The following is a 13,367-nucleotide window of genomic DNA, read 5'->3' as shown; positions in this document are numbered from 1 at the left end:
TCAATATAGAATCGTGTAGGTCATGTCTGTAGCAGGGTACTGTGGTATTCTTGACATAGGTACTGTTAGCGGTGACGTGGGATATGAAAGCAGACTATGGATTTGATTGTAAGTAGGGGAAAGTATAGTTTTAGATGGTATCCTGTGTCCAAGTGTGAAAGGGCTGTAAAAGGATGTGAAGTTGTTGGTAAATTTTCCAAATGTGTTATCCTGTTGTGGGAGCAGATTCAGTTTGAGCACAGGGCATGTGTCAGTAGCATTTGTCTATTACACTGAAAAGGTAGAGTGGGAGCGTGTGTGTTCTGGATGTACTGGGGCAGCACTCAGACTGGGAAGCCGTAAGGATGCACGGGCATTTACTTTAACTCTATATTTTCTGGTTTTCAAAAGTTTGAGTGTTGCTGAACTTGACCTTCTGGAAGGGCACTAGCTATCACCAGGCAATGTTAACTCTATGTTAACAAAGTTTTGTGACATTTAATGTCCTAGTTTCTTTGAACAGAAAAAGAAATATTTGTTGGTAGGAGGTGGTGGTCATTTAGGCAGTTGTAGTTCTCACCTAGGTTTGCAGTAAATATGCTGCTGTGGCTAGGTAATAAGTAAGAGACCTAGTTTTTATATAGCACTTTTCACCAGTAAATCTCAAGGAAATTTACATCATCCATATTGTACAGATGGGAAACTGAGGCACAGAAAGGTGAGGTGACTTGCCCAATGTCACCCTGCAGGCTAGAGGCAGAGCTAGGAACAGTCCCAGTCAGTGTTCATTCCACTAGGACAGAGAATCATCATGTGATTCCTAAGTGCTGCTCCACATTTTGTTAGAGCCGAGAGAGGATCATGGTTGTCCTTTGAAATGTTTGCAATGTGTAGCTGCTAACAGGGTCAGTGAGAGAATGTCCCAAAATGTTGACAGTTTTATTACATGGTGATTACAGAAACTTTGTGTGAGAGAAGACTGGTGTATGTCTTCCCTGCCTCACCATCCCGTTAAGCCATTAGCTGGCACTGTATAACCCATTACCATGTAAGGAATTGCTCCTTGATGTCTCCTTTCCTATGCTGCTGTATACAGGTCAGAAGCAACAGCTATATGGCCCGAGGTGCACACTGAGCTGGGGCCCTCACTCCCACTATCAACCCACAGCTAGGACTCCTACCCCTGCTTCAGTCAGCCTTCCCCAGACATATCCCAGGTATACCCAAATCCATCCTTCCTCAAACCCCTCTGTTATCTTCAGTCCCCTCGACCCTAGATCCCAGCTCACATAGAGGGGCAGAGAGAGGAGCTCACACACTCTAAGAGGAGCAGGGTTCCCCAGATCTCAAAACACACAGCAGGCAGGAAGTGGGATTGAGACCCTTGCAGAAGGGTAGTACCTGCCCCCCCAGATCACAGTACACACACAAGGGGAGAATTCCAGGCTGACAAGGCTCCCCACCCCCAAATGCCCAACTGCCTCTACTACCCCTCCCATTCTCCAACCCCTTACTTCAACCCCAAACCCTCTTCTACCCCACATTCCCATGTATCCCCCTTGCCATAAGACCCCTATCTGTTGCTGCAGACTCAAACGCTTCTTTCCTTCTCCTCCCCCCAATCACTCTACTCCTCCCAGGGAACATTTACATATGTAATTTCCTTTTTAAAAACCTGTTTCAGCACCTTCTGAATATTCTGCAGTACTCAGATTATGTTTCTCCAATTAACACACACACACACCCCTGACAAAGTCAGATATTTCCCAAATGTTCACAGTTTACACTCAAATTTTTGCCCAGAGTAAGTTTCAAACTTCAAAGTTGCCAGAATGTGCCAACTTCATGAAATGCTCTTGTTTCGGAGGGCTATATCTCAGGAACATGTTACTCAATAACCCCCACATTTGGATCACTAACTCTACTACAATCCATAAGGCATACATTTCAAGAAAATCTGTTTAAGCACATGGAAATAAACTAAGTGCTCTATAATTCTGCTAAAATCTAAAGATGCCACGTTATGCAAAACGACACTCAGAAAAAAAACGAGCCCCAAAGTAGTAAAATTTTTCAAACATCAGAAAGAGCTGGTTCAATAATTATAGATCCTCAATTATATTAACTTAATTGAGATTTATAAAAGGTACATAAACCTAAATTTTGTCCTGTTGTGCTTACACAATATAATGTAGACTTTAATTAGGTCAGGGGTGGCCAACCTGTGGCTCTGGAGTCACATGCGGCTCTTCAGAGGTTAATATGCGGCTCCTTGCACAGGCACTGACTCCAGGCGTGGATCTAGAGACACTAACTTTCCAGTGTGCAAGGGAGTGCTCACTGCTCAGCTCACTGCTCAACTCCCTGCTCTGCCCCCACTCCACCCCTTCCTCCAGGGCGACTTCCCCTTCCCCTGAGCCTACGCAGACAAAACAGCTGATTGTGGCGGGCGAGAGGCGTGGGGAGTGAGGGGCAGGTGCTGATTGGTGGGGCTGCTGACGGGCGGGGAGCTGATGGGCGGCCGCTGATGTACTACTGTGGCTCTTTGGCAATGTACATTGATAAATTCTGGCTCCTTCTCAGGCTCAGGTTGGCCACCTCTGAATTAGGTGATCACTTACTGTTTCTCAAATACAATTTTCTACAACTTTAGAGCACTTTGTAACTTGTCATTCTTTTCTGCTAATTTGCATTGTCCTATGAGCCCTGCATATCTTTATTTACATTTTATATAATATACTCGCTCTATTATTTTAATAGTCTTGCAATATATAATACCATATATTTTCTTTTCAACTATCAGCCTTTTCAGCACAGCATTCTTAAATATAATTTTAAAAATGAGGCAATAAAGTATACAACTAGTTTATTTTAGGTACACATATGATGGCATATACAGGTCATGTAAACTTGCAACAAATTAGCTTAATAATTAATGTTCCATCACCTGAAGTACCTATCACACTATAGCCAATTTATAATTAAAATATTCTTCCAAAGACTCCTGGTTTATTTTTTATTTTCCTAATGACCATCATATGCCTCATCTATTATAATTGGGTTTTCAAGCCACAGTTTACACAGTTTCACTAGCAATGTGAAAAGGCATAGATATAGTAGGCTTACAATTTCTGCTCAATCAGAGCCCGTAGAAGATATCTAGGTATCAAAGTACCCAAGTACCTTAATAAAATAAGTTTAGCTTTTGTTCTGTTAAGAAGGCTGAAAGAAGAGGTTGAGTACTGGAAGTATATATTATCTGCATGCTTGCAGGGTGAGGAAGATTGGCCCAAATACTGTAGCTTATGCTCCGACATGAACTGCATGAGGCGGTCAGATATTTTAAACTTAACATCTGTATTAATTGAGGACAAATGATGGATTCAGATATTATATGTTTAAAGGTCTGTATAAAGAGGGGTCACAAGGAAGTTTATAGAAAATTACTATGATGGGAACAGGAGGTGGTAGGTACTATAGATATAAGGGCAATATTCTAGCAAAATAGCATGAAGAGGTTCAAATACTGTTCATACAACATTATTTATTCATTATTCAAGATCTCACTAAAAGATGACTACCCATTTTGCATCATCTGTTCTAGAAGACAGATGGAGAAATTCTAATGTTCTATATTCTGGATTAAACTTTTTCCTAATTATTGTCATCTTGGTTTCAACAGTAATGAGGTAAGAAGAATGTATAAGTGATTCTACACATTTTATCAGATGCCAGAATTTTCCTTGTCTTTTTAATTACTCTTGCAACTTCACACATTAGGGCCAAATGCAGAAACAACAAAAAAAATCAAAAGCAATTATTGGAAATGAAGAGGAAACAGAGACAGGGGCATTAAGGCCTTGCCTATAATTAAAAATCGGAGTTGCCTAGCTACATCATTTAGATGTATGAAAAATTCACACCCCAGAGAGCTGTAGTTAATTCGACCTAACCCCAGTACGGACACTAGAGAAAGCAACTACAGCCGTTGTAGTTCAGTCACTCTAGTTAATCCATCTCTCCGAGTGGCAGCAGCCAGGTCAAATTCTTCCAGATTAGGGTGGTTTAACTAGAACACTCACGAGTGAATTTTTCACACCCCTGAGTAACTTTACTAGGTTGAATAACTTACTAAAGATCACACAGTGATAAAATGGCAGAGTAGGAAATTGAAAAAACACCTTCAGACTTCCAATTTTGCACCCTATTTTAAAAAATAAATAAAGGTGATCTGTAAAGGAAAAAATTGTCCTTATTTGCTTCCTTATGATACATAACAAAGGCCTGAATAGTTTTCTCTGAAGTGGGGGAAAAAGGAGGAAGTTGGGAAGGGACCTGACTACTTGTTTTATACAGTAGAAATTCAGGTCATGTCTACATTAGAAGACTAATTAGTAGAGACATGGTGAAACTATGACATCTTAAGTACCAAGACGTAAAAATTGAGCAACTGAAAAGAAATTTTTAGTCAAACAATTTAAAACTTTTTTTGTTTACATCTGTTTAGCTTAATGAAGCTGTAGATTTTTTAAACAAACCTTTGGTAACAATTTAACACCCTCATTCCTCCAATTAAGGGGTTAGAGATCACAATAAACATCCCCAGAAATCCAAAACAAAGGAAGACCAAATTTGGCATTGCTGATACTTTATATATAATAAAGAAGCAAAAGATGGCCCAAGCCCCCCTCCTTTTTTTGGCCAATCACCTTTAAGATGAAGTTAACACTGAAACGGCATATTACACCAGATCATTATGTTATATTAATTAAAAGAAAATGTTAGAATGTTGACAGCATATCAATCTTCATTTCTGATTTCTCAGGAGAGATCTGCTTTCCATCTGAAAGCTAAGTCTGTAATAAGGCCCTATCCAGAAAGAAAAATATTGCCTGCAAGGCTGCTGATCAGGTGGAAGTTTTTTCAAGCTCTCTTAACTATGCAACCACAGAGATTGCTCCCTCTTCTGAAGAGACAAGTACTCCTCTCTAGTAATTACAAAATGTACCTGTAGCAGACATTCTGTAGTTAAAAACCATCCTTGGCCCATATCTGGATACTATCAAGATTGACAGGAAAGTCCAGGGTCAAAGAGTTAACCCTTCTTCTTTAGCATGTGAAAGTGAAGGTGCATTCTTCCTTTGCTAACTATCTGGAAGCAAATTAGCAACAAATTTTAAATAAGCCATGGCCTGAAGATGTAAGAACTTCCCAACTTGACAGCATCATTTCAGGTGACAGAGAAGAGCTATGTACGTTAAAGAATCCTCTCTCTGCTCCTACCCCGACCAAAAAAAAAGAAAGAAAAAAGAGAAATATACAGGGGCAAGAAGGAGGAGTGTATCCAAAACACAACAGTTTATGGAAAAGAAAGGTTGCCTGGCCATATAGAAGGGGCTGGAGACTCCTTCGTAATCCTAAGTAAAGCATGCACTTTGCAATTACTTTCTCTCTTTCCAAGGAACAAGATGTTGTTTTAGCTTTACATTCTGGAAACAGGAGGGAAAGAGAACTTTTTTGCTAATCATGGGAGTACTCTGAATTCATTTTATTTATACCTCTCCAAAAGGCAGACCACAAACATTACATAATTTTCTGCAAGGTATGCTACAACACATCTGTGTTAAACAGAGACAAGTCTATCAAATCAAACATGCAGTTCAAAGAGAACAAATTAAAGAGCAGTGATCTCTTCACAAAGCTTCCCAACTGCCCATCCAAAAATTTTAACTAGTAACTAAGTCATCTAATTGAGTCAATGGTTATGAATGTACAATGTTATGAATGTACAAAGCTCTAAGATTTCTTTTGTGGAATTGTCTTCATTGTAACATTATTTAAGTTTGTCTTTATCTAAGCTCATATTATTCATCACATCACAGACAATTAGCTAGCTGCTTGCATTTACAAGTCTATTTATTCAAACGTGTCAGCCTTCCAAAATCAGGACAAAAATATAAATATGAAGTTGTTATTCTAACCAGTGTTTTTATTGTTATTCCACAACATTCATAGTAAAAAAAAAAAAATTAAGAAATGCTTTAACATGTACAGAACTAATTTGAGAAAAATTCAGGCACTTTCCTTAGCGACATGTCTTAAATGTAATGAAAACTGACAGCTAGAATATAACCAGACACCAGGATTATAAAAATTCAGAGAATTTTCCTTCTTCTACGTAAATAGATTTTTGTAGCATTTTGGAAAGTGGCAGATATCTTCAAAGTTCCTTGTGGCAGTTACACACACAGGAAGATTACAAATAATTAAAAATGCTCTTATATTTGTTCTGCTATCACCACTTTAGATCACTAATACTGAATTTTAATAATTTAGTTTTCCATTATTTGTACAACTTGCTCACTTGGTGAATTTCACTCATACTGAACAATGAAAACAGTATCCTCACCTTTTAGTTAATTTCACTTTTTTTCTCCTACAGTAGCAAAATCCTGCAATATTTATGTTGTAAATAACGTAAGAGGATATTTAAATTTAATATTAAAACTTTGTCATTTGTATTTAATGAAAACACTTATTAGGCTTTGTGATTCGTATTTATTTTTTATTGAAACCTAATTTGTGGTCTAAACCAGTGGTCCTCAACTAGGCGTACGCGTATGCTTGGGGGTACACACAGAGGTCTTCCAGGGGTACATCAAGTCATCTAGATCTTTGTCTAGTTTTACAACAAGCTACAGAAAAAGCACTAGCGAAGCCAATGCAAACTAAAATTTCTCGACTGATTTATACTGCTCTGTATACTATACAATGAGTAGTCTAGACAGGTTGAGAGCCACTGGCCTAAAGTATTTGGCAATGTCCTTATTAAAAAAAAATCTGAACTAAAACATGTGCAACTGAAATGTTCACTACAGAAAAAAAAATTACTCTTGTTCATATTCAATATGAGCTAAATGAGTCATAATTCCCTGCATCCAAACTGTACCCTCCGTTCTTTGTCTAAGAAAAATATAGCACACAAAGGAACGTCTTGTCATTGCAGTCACCAAACATAGAATCTGACTTTGCTGATCTTGCTTCTCAGGTGTGCTGTATATTAAGTAAGCTGCCAGTGATAGTTAAGGCCTGGTCCTGCCACAACCACCATGGGGGAGCACTTACTACTTGAGCAGTCCCACAGACTTCAATGACAGAACATATGGTAGTAAGCACTACATTCCATAATAAGTATTTGTAGCATCAGGCAGATGTTCCTAAATAGTTATGGAAAAGGGACTTACTTTAAGATATTTCAATACAATGTTTTTACATTAACTGGTTCTTCACACATCTGATTATGAAGTGTTTACATTTTCATTAACATTTACATTTTTATTATAAAAAGTGTTTGTCTTTAAGCCATTGCTTACCTGTGTGTTGTTTTAACCCTTTCCTAATTGGAATGCTAAAATAAATACCATCATACAAGAAAGCAATGTTAAAACCCATTAAATGTTTGCACACATATTCCAGAGCATAAATCCGAAATGCTCTTGTCCATTCAATAAGTAGAAATACATATAGCTAGTTTGAAGTTTCCCCTACACCACTTTTTACAGAGTGCCAGCTTCCTCAATCACAATAAAAAAAAAACTGGATGCAAAGCTGTTTGTTTCTGTTTTCATCAAAATTTTGTTCTACTGTCACATTTTATTCAAGAGTTACAGTTCCTTTTGAAAGAATTTATAAAAATTGATATGTTGCCACCTGGTGGTGTATTTCAATATTAAGCATTTTCTAATAACCAAAAATGCTATCATTGGCTTTACAGAGAAGCAACTTAAGGGAGGGAGGCAAACATTTTTTGTAATGTTCTTTTCTAATCTGAACAACATAACTAACAAAGGGGTAGTCATGTTTGCCACTTTTACAGGTCCAGACTAAGAGTCCTGTGGCACCTTATAGACTAACAGACGTATTGGAGCATAAGCTTTCGTGGGTGAATACCCACATTGTCGGATGCATGTCTTCGTCGGATGCATGTCTTCGTCAGATGCATGACCGACATGCATCCGACGAAGTGGGTATTCACCCACGAAAGCTTATGCTCCAATACGTCTGTTAGTCTATAAGGTGCCACAGGACTCTTTGCCGCTATAACTAACAAAGGTAGTTTAGCAGGAAATGCTGAAGTATTTAAACCTAAAGAAGTACTCTCCACTTCCCAAGTAAAAAAACTTCTTCCTGTGGGCAAGCAGAATAAGGGCATAATGTGATAAAATGATTTTGAAAAAAATCATTATGGCTAGGCAGTAACCTAGTCTTGAATGGGTTTCCAGAACTACAGTATGTTCAACACTTTACCAGACATACCAACTCTCACAAATTTATCGCGAGATGGGATTTCTAAGTAAAATTAAGCCTCACTCATGATCTAGTGCTAGAACTCAAAAATAAATCCTGACATTTAAGAGTTCTATCGCAAGAATTTTACTTTTAATATTATTTAGAAATCACTGTCCGCCTCGGGTGGCCAGGGCTCCCACTGTCCCCGCTGCTCGGGGCTGACAGCCATAGCCCCGCCACCCAGGGCTCCCACTGACAGCCCCAACCAGCTGCTCTCCCACCAGCCTAGGAAGTGGGAGAGGGACCCCACTGCAGCCTCCACCCGCAGGCCTGGGGAGAGTGAAGAACCCTAAGAGGAGCAGAGGTAAGGCTGGGGAGGCTGCAGGTGGGCTGAAGTGGGTGGGGTAAGTGCAGGGAGGATGAACTGAGGACAATGAGGGTTGATGGAGTAGGGGGGCTGAACTGATGGGGTAGTGATGATGAGGGCTGGTGGACTGAACTGAGGGGAGGGGCTGAATTGAGGGGGGTTGGGTGGGGATATAACTGATGGGGGGACTGGAGGACAGACTTAATTGCTGGCCAGGAGATGGACTGATGTGGGGGTGAGAGCTCCTGGAACAAGGGCCAATGTTACCTTATATAGTACATATGGGAAGGTGAGCAACACTTATTGTCACATGCACATATCTTGGGGATGGGCAACGGGAGTTCAAATATCAAGAGACTGACCTAAAAAACACAATATAATCTTTTTTTTAAATCTCATGGTTTTGCGGGACCCGACTCATGATTTTTGATCTCTTGAAGTTGGTAATACTGCCTTACCCTCTGACCAGGCTGGGAGCAAAAATTGTATTAGGTGAAAAAGTTATTAAAATTTGATTTTAAAAATGGTTTCTTAGCACAGCCTTTCTTGTAGTGTAGGCAGGACATGCATGCATCTGAGGAGTCTGCTTTTTGTCTTCAGTTTGTCCAAACAACCACCAATTAGACAATTCTACTCAACAGCAAAACTTCTAAGGCTGGTTCTGTAGTGGACTCCTTGGCAGCCTAAGGCCAAGATCCACAGATAATCCACCTTGGGCAGTCCCTGCCCTGAAAAACTTACACCCCTCTCCAAAAAACAAGATAGAATATGGAGATATGTCTCATACAGTGCAAAAAAGGAACAAATGTAAAGATAGTTTTGCTAGCAATTTTGGTTAGATAACTGAAGAGTAAAAATAAATTCGAAAATGATTTGTTAATATTTATGAAGTTTTAAAATTGCCACGTGGCTGCTTCTACAAACAGCCCTTTTCATTCTGATCCACATCATACACAATTATAACTAAAAAATATTGTTTCTGTTGACTTCCTGTTTGCTCTCTAGTTGAAGTTACCTCTGCTTTTGGTATCTCTTGAGAACCAAGAAAATTATGTAGTGTTTAAAGGTACACAGCTGATTGCAGAGACTGGGTGGCACTCTCCATTACCATTATCCTTTTTTAACGTCCCTTTATGTAGGGATTGGTTGACAGAACAGATATTTTAGTTACATTTTGTTCATCAAAAAATAAGAAATCCTGTTTTCCATGTTTGTTTCCACAAAGAAATAAACAATTTACTGTTTCCACAAAGAAATAAACAATTTACGGTTTCCATCACTACCACACTTAAATAAAATCATGCAAGTAGAAAACCAGACACAAATTAATCCACAGTAAACAAACCCACAGCCAGCATCTTTCATCCAGTAGTTCTGGTATTAAACAGTGTTTCTTCTAGTGCTCAAATACAATTCTCATCATTTCTGAATATTTTGGGATTTACAGTATCTTGTAATTTGTGCATTATTTATTCTTATCTCTTTGGCATTGTCATACTAGATTTCTTATCTAGTAAGTGTGTTCTAGGCAATTGAACATACATTATGCAAAATGTACAAATTAGTAATACCACAAACCAGTTGAGTGACTGAATAAGTTATACACAAAGGTAGAAGAAATATTGATATAAATATTTAAATCAAAATATTCTAAATAATCCATCACATGCTTGTTATCTTTAAAAATTAATGCTACACTGAGACCTAAATGGATATGAATAATCAATCACAAGGAAAATTAAAAAACAAACATATGTCACTGCTATGTAAACAGATATATGGATCATACTGTCTATTGTTTAAGCAATCTTTGTATAAAATGCCTGAAAATAGTGTTATAAAAGGTATATACTATTTCCTGCTGCTTCTTTGAGCAACTTTACAGAATTTATTTCTAGAATGAAAATAAAGTATTTTAAACCAAACAGTGAACTTGCTATTTAAATACAATTTCAATTCTCTTCTAGAGAAACATTACTATTCAGTATGCAATGCAACATAGCTTTGTCCACTCTGAATATAAAAGCCTCTCGTGCTTTGTATATTAAGACAGATTCAAACAAAGGATGTTTTCTTTTGCGAATGAACACAAATTTTCTAATCGAGTTCTATATAACTACTTTATATGTGAAAATAAATCCCAAAGCCATTGCACAGACTATCAGCACTTAAACAAAGACTTTGAAACTATAATGGACCTAATGAGACAAATTTATGTCATAACTGAATGTCTTGTGTTTTCCTACTCTGTAGCATTGTAGGTGCCTGCCATCTGTGACCTCATTTTTTAACAGTGAATATCAAAGTTAAGATCAAATAGTTTTGTTTATTTTTTAAAATTTCTATATTTTCATATGAACTCATAAGTTGGCCTCCTGAAATTTCTTCTTTCCTTTCTAATTGCAGAAAGAAATTCCATTCCCCTTGGCATCATTTCTGATTATGCCATCATCCACTAGGCAGAAACAGCATTTATTATGGAGGAAAGTTCTGTCTGCAGTTATATCAGCAAAGCTGTTCCATTCACAATTATACCGATGCCATAGTCTTATATAGTTGGAGTCTTGCGGGGAGGGGGGGAAGGGGAGTGTTTAATCTCTTCCCTCCCCCTCCCCCCCCAAAAAAACATAGGCACTGCATTAATAAAGAAAACACTGAGTTTGGAATAGAAGCTTGTTTATCTCACTTTTTTAAAAGTGGTCAAATTTAGTCATGGTAAAACTACTCATTAAAGCAATATTCATCAACTATTTTTAACTCTAGCCCCCACCCCAAATTTAAAAAAAAGTTATCGATACCTCTGCTACAGTCAGCCTACTGGAAATTAGAAATCAGCACCCTGTGGTCCCCAGATGAAGTTAGACTGCCTTCAGGGCCAGGAGCAAGCTCTTCTGCGCCACTTAAGGGAATCCAATCCAGTTGGCTGGAAGGGAAAAGCAGCCTGTTTTAAGCTCCCAAGTGCTTACATCCCTGCTTGCTGGTGTTTCATAACAGAAAAAGATGCATTAAAGGAGCTGGCAGATAAGGACTGGAGGCACTAATAAGAATGCTCTCTTCATCTCACCAATTCCTGCAGGCTTCTCAGGGATAGTCTACACTACCATGCTACATCAGCACAGCTGCACCGATGCAGATGCATTGCTGTAGTACGTCTGGTGAAGATGCACTACGCCGACAGGAGAGCGCTCTTCCATCAGCATAATTACTCCACCGCAACAAGAGGCGGAAGCTGTGTCGGTAGGAGAACGTCTGCCACCAACATTGCACGGTGTAGACACCACTTTAAGTCAATGTAACTTATGTTGTTTGGGGGGGGTTTCATACTCCTGAGCGACATAACTTACATCAATTTAAGTGGTAGTGTAGATAAGATCTCAGATTCTCTTGGAAGTGCCGGGGGTGTGGTTCACACCTAGCAACCCTGCAGCAGACTGGCTGGCTTTTTTTTTTTTTTTAATTCATTTGTGTGTGGAGCTAGAAGGAAAGCTTGTTTATCCTACACACATCCCTCTTATAGGAAGCAAAAAGTCCCATATATACCAGTCTTTCTGGTCTTCTAACTGCCCGTGCTACCTCCCCTTGCTGCTAATACATGTTGAAATTTACAAAAAATTATACCTGTAAGCAGCAGAAGAGAACAGGGTGGTGGGAAAGGAAAGTTGTGTTTTCTCAAATAGTGACTGAACAGTTCCTAACAACCTTTACATTTTTTAAAAGGAGATTTCTCCATCACATCATCTTCCATCTTCATAATGGATCAACCTGTCTGTTTATCTGTGCACCCTCTACCACTCTGGGGTCATGTTGACCAGATGTCATTTCCCCCATTTAAATGCTGATCCGAAGCCAGGTGCACACCATTTGTGAATAAACACTCCTGGAGTCACATGCCCTTCTCAGCATTATAGCAGCCAGGCCTTGTGTTTCTGCATGGATCCACACAGTGACCATGGATTTCCTTAAGACCTGGTGAGAGAAGACTATTCAGCCCTGCCTTAAAAGTTGCCACTAGAATGCATATATAAGAGCATATATCAAACAAAAAATAAACAGAGAGGAGTCACACGTGGGACAAGTTCCAGTACTGCAACAAACAAAAGGAGCGCAAGAAGAATAAAAAAAAACAACCAGCAACAAGACCTCCAGTAATGCTCCCAGTGCCTGCCCCTACTATCATAAGCTGGACTGGATTTCTGTAAAAGAGGCCACCCTAAACCCTGGTATTTTGTGGACAGCACCAAAAGTACCCAAGAGACTGAGGAACCCGACCTTCAACGAGGAGGAAATTTCCTTGGAAAGCCAGGATCTCACCCCTCACTAAGAGCCCAACGTAGACCCAAAGACAGAGACCGCATCAAATATGGTTCCCAAAACCCACATAGACACTTAGCAGGACAATGCGGGGGACAGCATCTCTTCCAATAAACATTATGTGCTATAATACAACTGTATAGGAGGGTTAAGCAGCTTTTGTTCTGAGTACTTGATAGCCATTATCATTTTGGGCAGATGTCAGGAGACTGGGTCATGGGTGGTCATGCCTAGTGGTCACAGTTCAAATGCCAGAGCCAAGGGTCAAGGTACACTCTGAACCAGGGCCAAGGATCAGACGCTTAGTCAGTCCAGATACCAGAGCCTAGGGTCAAACCCAAATTACCTAGAGTCAGGGAAGGCAGAAGCAGGACCGATCCCAAGGCACAAGCAAGGCTGGGTACAGGGCAGGGTCTAGGCT

At 39.3% G+C, this 13,367-nt stretch overlaps 1 protein-coding gene across 8 annotated transcripts in view; it reads right to left on the bottom strand.

Moving 5' to 3' along the window:
- SRPK2 (SRSF protein kinase 2) overlaps positions 1–13,367 on the bottom strand; it is a 310,269-nt gene that overhangs the window by 275,019 nt on the left and 21,883 nt on the right. The window contains exon 1 of one of the 8 annotated variants that reach the window (XM_048836383.2): positions 11,434–11,450. The exons of the other annotated variants lie outside the window; for them this stretch is intronic. The gene's annotated coding sequence lies outside the window, so the exon portion shown is untranslated. Of the gene's footprint in view, positions 1–11,433; positions 11,451–13,367 lie in introns of those variants that run through there. 8 annotated transcript variants of the gene reach the window in all.

This window comes from Caretta caretta, chromosome 1 (genome assembly GCF_965140235.1).
Source record: "Caretta caretta isolate rCarCar2 chromosome 1, rCarCar1.hap1, whole genome shotgun sequence".
NCBI lineage: Eukaryota > Metazoa > Chordata > Testudines > Cheloniidae > Caretta > Caretta caretta.
Note: the sequence above shows the minus strand (reverse complement) of the source record. Positions and strands in the feature narration are given on the sequence as shown.